Source organism: Lissotriton vulgaris, chromosome 10, assembly GCF_964263255.1.
Source record: "Lissotriton vulgaris chromosome 10, aLisVul1.2, whole genome shotgun sequence".
Classification (NCBI taxonomy): Eukaryota; Metazoa; Chordata; class Amphibia; order Caudata; family Salamandridae; genus Lissotriton; species Lissotriton vulgaris.
Genome location: NC_141698.1, coordinates 679,736,905 through 679,742,904, shown reverse-complemented (window position 1 = coordinate 679,742,904; position 6,000 = coordinate 679,736,905).

The window sequence follows — 6,000 nt, the reverse complement described above, 5'->3', positions numbered from 1 at the left end:
TATGATATATGCATTTGTTGGGATGGAAAGATCCTCTACATGGTAACAGATGTACACCACTGCCATGAGTGTCCAACTATACTGATGTCTGGATCCAAAATGTTGATTTGTGTTATAAAAGGCAAACAACGATCATGTGTGTGTGCCATGACATAAGCCTGTCTCATGGATTGCAGTTTTTATGATTTGGGAGTGACACCCATATCACTACCCTCATAGTGGTGGAAGGCTACTGCCTTCAGCAGGAGTTAATCAGCACAAGTGTAATGGTGGCTGCATAACGGGTAGTAATCAGAAGGAGGTAACAGTCCTTTTAAACCTGTGTCAATGCAGTGAGGCCTACAGGTTCACTCATTTTAAATTTCCCCTGCTGTGTGCTTGCCTCAATTTTGCCACACATCGATTTGCTGTGGACTGCTGTGCAGCACATTAGTGGTGTACTTGTGCTGGGTGTATGTGTGCTTATGAAAGGTACAACACAGGGATATTGCAGTACTATGTAGTGCATGCATGTTCAATGTATGTGCTGGGTGTCTTTGTGCCTGTGAACGGTTCAGTACGTGAAGGATGTAGGAATGTGCAGTCTGTGCATGTTGAATGCATGTGCTGTGTGTATGTGTGCTTGTGGATGGTATAGCACATGAACGATACAGTGCTGTGCGGTGTGTGTATATTAAATGCATGTACTGGGTGTATGTGTGCCTGTCGATGGTACAATGCCTGGCAGTCTATGTGTCACATTTTGGGACACCCTGGCCTACATGCTGAAACATTAGGAGAGGAGGTAGAGGAATCCCTCCAGACAAATTTGTGCATTGCTGCCTTCCTGTAAGATTGGTGAGACACAATGAAAGAGGGGAGAGCCAGGCTTCACCCAGTATACTTCAAAGGATGTTCTTAGATTCAGTGAGAGATCACAAGGAAGGAGCGCTGACACATTTCAGGAAGGAGATGGGGCTGAAAAGAGAAGTATAAAGTGGAAAACTGGGGCCTGGGTTAACCTTTTGATGAACACATCTCTGTGGCTGTTGTGGGGCTATCTGCTGTGACTGACTGCTTTCGAGTGGGAGAGAGGACAGAGTAGTGGGCACTTTAAAAAGAAGCAGACTCCCAATATAAACTTCAAAGGCCAAGACTCTAAATCACATTTGGGGGCCGATTCCGATCCTGGAAAAAAAAAGTCTGTACGATTTTCATCCGGAGCCATTGCCGTACGATTCGTACCCGTCCGTCCGAGTCGGATAGGACGATCCGCATTCCTTCAATCCATCCGAATCATCGTGATCCGTACGTATTGCAAGGCTGAAACAGTGAACCGAACGTCTCATACACATGCCTTATGACCCGACGAGTACAATCCGGACCGGGGTATGAGGACGCGATTCGTACGGTCTACATCAGGTAAGGGCGATTCGCATGGAAAAGCACACAATCACTTACCCACCGTACGGTGCGTACACTCCATGATAGCAGGGGTACGCACCGTACCCGTGGAATCTTGGGGTGTTCGCACTGTACCCTGCGATCGCAGGGTGTACGCACCGTACACCCAGCGAACATGGGGTATGGTGCGTACACCCCAAGATCGCGGGGTACGGTGCGTACACCCCGTGATTGCAAGGGTATGCACCGTACCTGTTTCAGGGCGAACTCTGCTTTTAAGGCTGTTTTCAGCTCCTGTAGAAAAAGGGTCATACAGTGCGTACCCAACACGAATCGTACTTGCCGGGTCGGAAAAAGCAGCCGTGAACCGTACAGATGTCGCGTACAGCGGGTTCCGAGGGAGATTCATACGGGGATTTGATTCGTATGGTCTCTGTACGATTCGTACGGAGTCCAGCTCCTGGTACGAATCATACTTGATCGTACGTACAGGGGACGTTGCAGGGTACGATTCGTATGGGAAAAACTCTCCAAATGGCTATTTGGAGCGTTTTTTCCCTAATCAGAATCGACCCCTTGGTGTCTGGAAATGGACCATAGGAAGGTGAGCTTAAGATACCAAAATTGGCATTTGCCAAGCTGCCACAAGGGCTGTCTGAGGAGGGAAATCTCTGCAAGACTTCTGCCTCTGACCAGGACTGGGCGCTGAGGCCTGGCAGTTTCCCTGCTGTGTGAGCAGACATCACTAAGAGAATCCAAGAGCCACTTGCCCTGAAGCCTAGAGTACCAGTACTGGCCTGCTTGCTAAGACCAGTGTGCCTTGAGAGGAAGAGGAGAGGGTTGTAGGGAGTGAGATCCAGAGGGGGAGTCCTGTCAAGTAAACTCTCTGTGCAATCTACAGCACTGATCAGGTCATTGCACATGTGTAGGATGAAGTCCGTGACCCTTGTGTGGCTGAGGAGGACTGGGTGATTTGATCCATGTGTATCACTGCACACGTCGGGCCAGAACCTGTGCGTAGTGAGGAGCTGATTACCTTGTATGCTAGGATGGGCCACCATGAGAAGATTGCAGTGCTGTGAAGAACAAAACCCTTGTGTGGTGTTGTGCTACAACCCTGTATACCTGTTTGGGCTGAAGTTAAGGACTTTGCTGTGCCTAGTGAGCTAAGAGCCCATGCACAGTGCTGATACGGTGACCCTGCATGCCACAGGGGTGTCACTGGGATTAGCAGGATATCCAACATGGTCAGAACCATTGAAGTGAGGCTACCTTCGGAGCCCCTGTGCACCATAACGAAGGTGAGGGACTCAAATCAGGATCATCACATCACCCCCTGCCCCCACTCTGGGACAGCCCAGAAACTTAACTTGCAAGGAGAAGCTGCAAAGAACCTCCGGTTCCTTCAGTGCTGCAACCTTGTTTAAGAAACTCCATGGCAGCCTGCCTGGGCTGTGTGCAGTGAACTCATCTGAATCAGTTGCTGTTGATCCAAGCACCTGTAGAAGTGGCACACTCAGGAACCAGGTTCTCCAGACCCTCTGAGCCTGCAGGTGCAGGTATGACTGATTCCAGTCCTGTTGGCCCAGAGGGAACTTGCTTGCAAGATAGTGCTGCGGACTGGAACATATTGACCTTAATCTAGAGTCAGAGTGGAGTCTGAAACTCAGAATACTAGTGGGATTTAAAATGGATATTGCCTATAGTGAATGGGGAATAAGCACTATTGCTAGGAGCGAGGAAGACTTGGGTCCCTGAGGAACTGCCTAAAGAAACATCAAACCTTGACACCATAGAGACTGTAACCCTGACATCTCAGAAACTGTGTAGTTGTTTGTGAATGGCGTGTTTCCCTTTGTGCAAATAACAGTAAAATAACAATACTTCTTCTTTCGCAAAGGTAAGTATTTGGCTAAGCAATCATTTATTGCTGATGCTGCATGCATGTTGAGTTGTGAACCATGCACAAAGAAACATGTAAAAAGAACAATTGATGGGCAGAATGCATAACAATGTCATACATTCAACCCAGTACAGAGATTTGGGCCTAAATCCATGTTTTTTTGATCCCCATGCCACTACAGTTTGAATCCAGACATATGCAAATCAGTCTTGACCCTGCACCCAATGGGAACAGTTCAGCCCGAACTCCCAGGCCAGGTCCTCCCTGAACGTGAAAAAAGCATCCTAGGACGAGTTTCGAGGTTTCACCCCTCATCAGCCAAGATAGCTTGACTCCAGACGCATGGAGAGCATGGGACCCACATCTGGGCATACCTGTTCCACTCGGGGTGACAAATGCAAAAACAACAATTGATGGATAAAATGCAGAATAATGTCATACATTCACCGCAGTACAAAAATCTGAGCCTAAATCCATCATTTTTTTGCTCCCCATACCATTCCAGTTTGAACCCAGCCATATGCAAATCAGTCTTGACCCTGCACCCATTGGGAACAGTCCAGCCCGAACTGCCATGCCAGGTCCTCCCTGGACCTGGAAACAAGCCTCCTACGACCGGGTTCCGGGTTTCACTCCTCATCAGCCAGGATAGCATGACTCCAGTGGCACGGAGAGAACAGGACCCACGTCTGGGCATACCTGTCCCACTCGGGGTGACCAATGCAAAAAGAAAAATTGATGGACAGAATGCAGAACAATGTCATACATTCACCCAAGTACAGAGATCTGGGCCCTTTTGCTCCCCATTCCAGTTTGAGCCCAGCTATATGCAAATCAGTCATGACCCTGCACCCGAAGGGAACAGTCCAGCCCAAACTGCCAGACCAGGTCCTCCCTGGACTGGAAACAAGCATCCTAGGACTGGTTTCGGGGTTTCACCCCTCATAAGCCAGGATAGCTTGACTCCAGTGCAGCCACGACCCGTGGAGGGAGTTTCGGTGGGGCGGAGAGGTGGGGCGGGGAGGGGCAGGGTGGGGGTGCTAAAAACTGGAGTATAGATAATTGAAGGTAAGTAAGCAATGTAATAAATAAAACGAATTTTGTAGTGCACCCTGCATCGCATTTTGCAATGCAGGGCGCGCTACAAAATTTGTTTTATTAATTAAATTGTTTACTTACCTTCAATTATCCATACTCCAGTTTTTAGCATTCCCCACCCTGCCCCTCCCCTGCCCCGCCTCTCCGCCCCACCAAAACTCCCTCCACAGGCCGTGGCTGCTCCAGTGGCATGGAGAGCACGGGTCCCACGTCTGGGCATACTCATCCCACTCAGGGTGGCAAATGCAAAAAGAACAATTGATGGACAGAATGCAGAACAATGTCATACATTCACCCCAGTATAGAGATCTGGGCCTAAATCCATTGTTTTTTGCTCCTCATGCCGTTCCAGTTTTAAACCAGCCATATGCAAATCAGTCTTGACCCTGCATCCAATGGGAACAATTCAGCCCGAACTGCCAGGCCATGTTCACCCCTCTGTATCCACCTACCCCCAATCCCTCACCCCACCCCTGTAGGAGCTTAGGAATTCTCAGACCACACTATTGAAGAAAATCAAGTGTTGAAGGCTCACTTGGCTCAGTTTCTCAGGAACCATAGTATGCCAGACCTCACAACACCAAGAGTAAAAGCTCTCAACCTCCATGGTTGGGCCTAGTAACTCCAGTTGCCCTATGTCTCTCTGACCTCTTCAGTACCTGTCATAATTCACTTCACATATTTAGCCCTCCAGGACCTGCATTCAGGAACTAACAAAAGGGTGGTAAGCTGCTTGTGAGGCACCATAGTGTGTGACCATTTTTTAGTCAAGATATACTTAAATAAGGTTGTTTCCTCATTCACAATAAAGAAACGTTTGCAGGATCAAAGTGGCCCTTAGATACATGTCAATTGAGTACCCCCTATAATATGTTCACCATTTAACACATATCAAAAACCTTTTGCAGGGGACATGAAGTGTCTTGAAGAAGGGTCTTTTACTGTTCCTCCCAAGGGATGATGTTGTCTTGCCATGGCCTCCTTTCAAAGGTTCCCTGAAGGTTTTCATTCATAGAGCCAGTCAGTATAGTTGGTATTGCAGCTGAGAAAATGGGCACAGGGAGACGGAGTTTAGAGGAGCTAAGAGCCCTGTCATGTAGTTAAAAAAAATCTATATAGGATCTGCACGTTTAGACAATATAAACTGTGGGATTGGGGTTCAGAATGATTCCAGACACCCTCACCAAATATGTTTGCTTGTATTCCAGCTGGCTCACAGTGCAACTATGAACCCCTCTTACCAAGGAGAGAATAGTTTCTGGCAACTATTGAACATGACAACCATGTCTCCTCAGGGATTGTGGAAACAGTAAAGTACTTTTCGCTCAGTCACTCATGCTCACTTTGTCTCAGAGAGTCACACAGAATAAAGGGTGGGGACATTTCAATAAGCATTTATTGAACCAGCGTCATTCTATTGTAAAATATGTGTGATGAAATAACCATAAGACAGAAATTGATTTAAATGATTATAAGCCCCAAAAGAGTAAATGGATGATAGATTTCTCCCATAGTGCTAAAACAATGAATATTAGCAAGTATATAAATACATAACAGTAATAATGTGCACTCCTACAATGCTAACCCAAACTAGATGTATCTAAAAGTACCTAGCA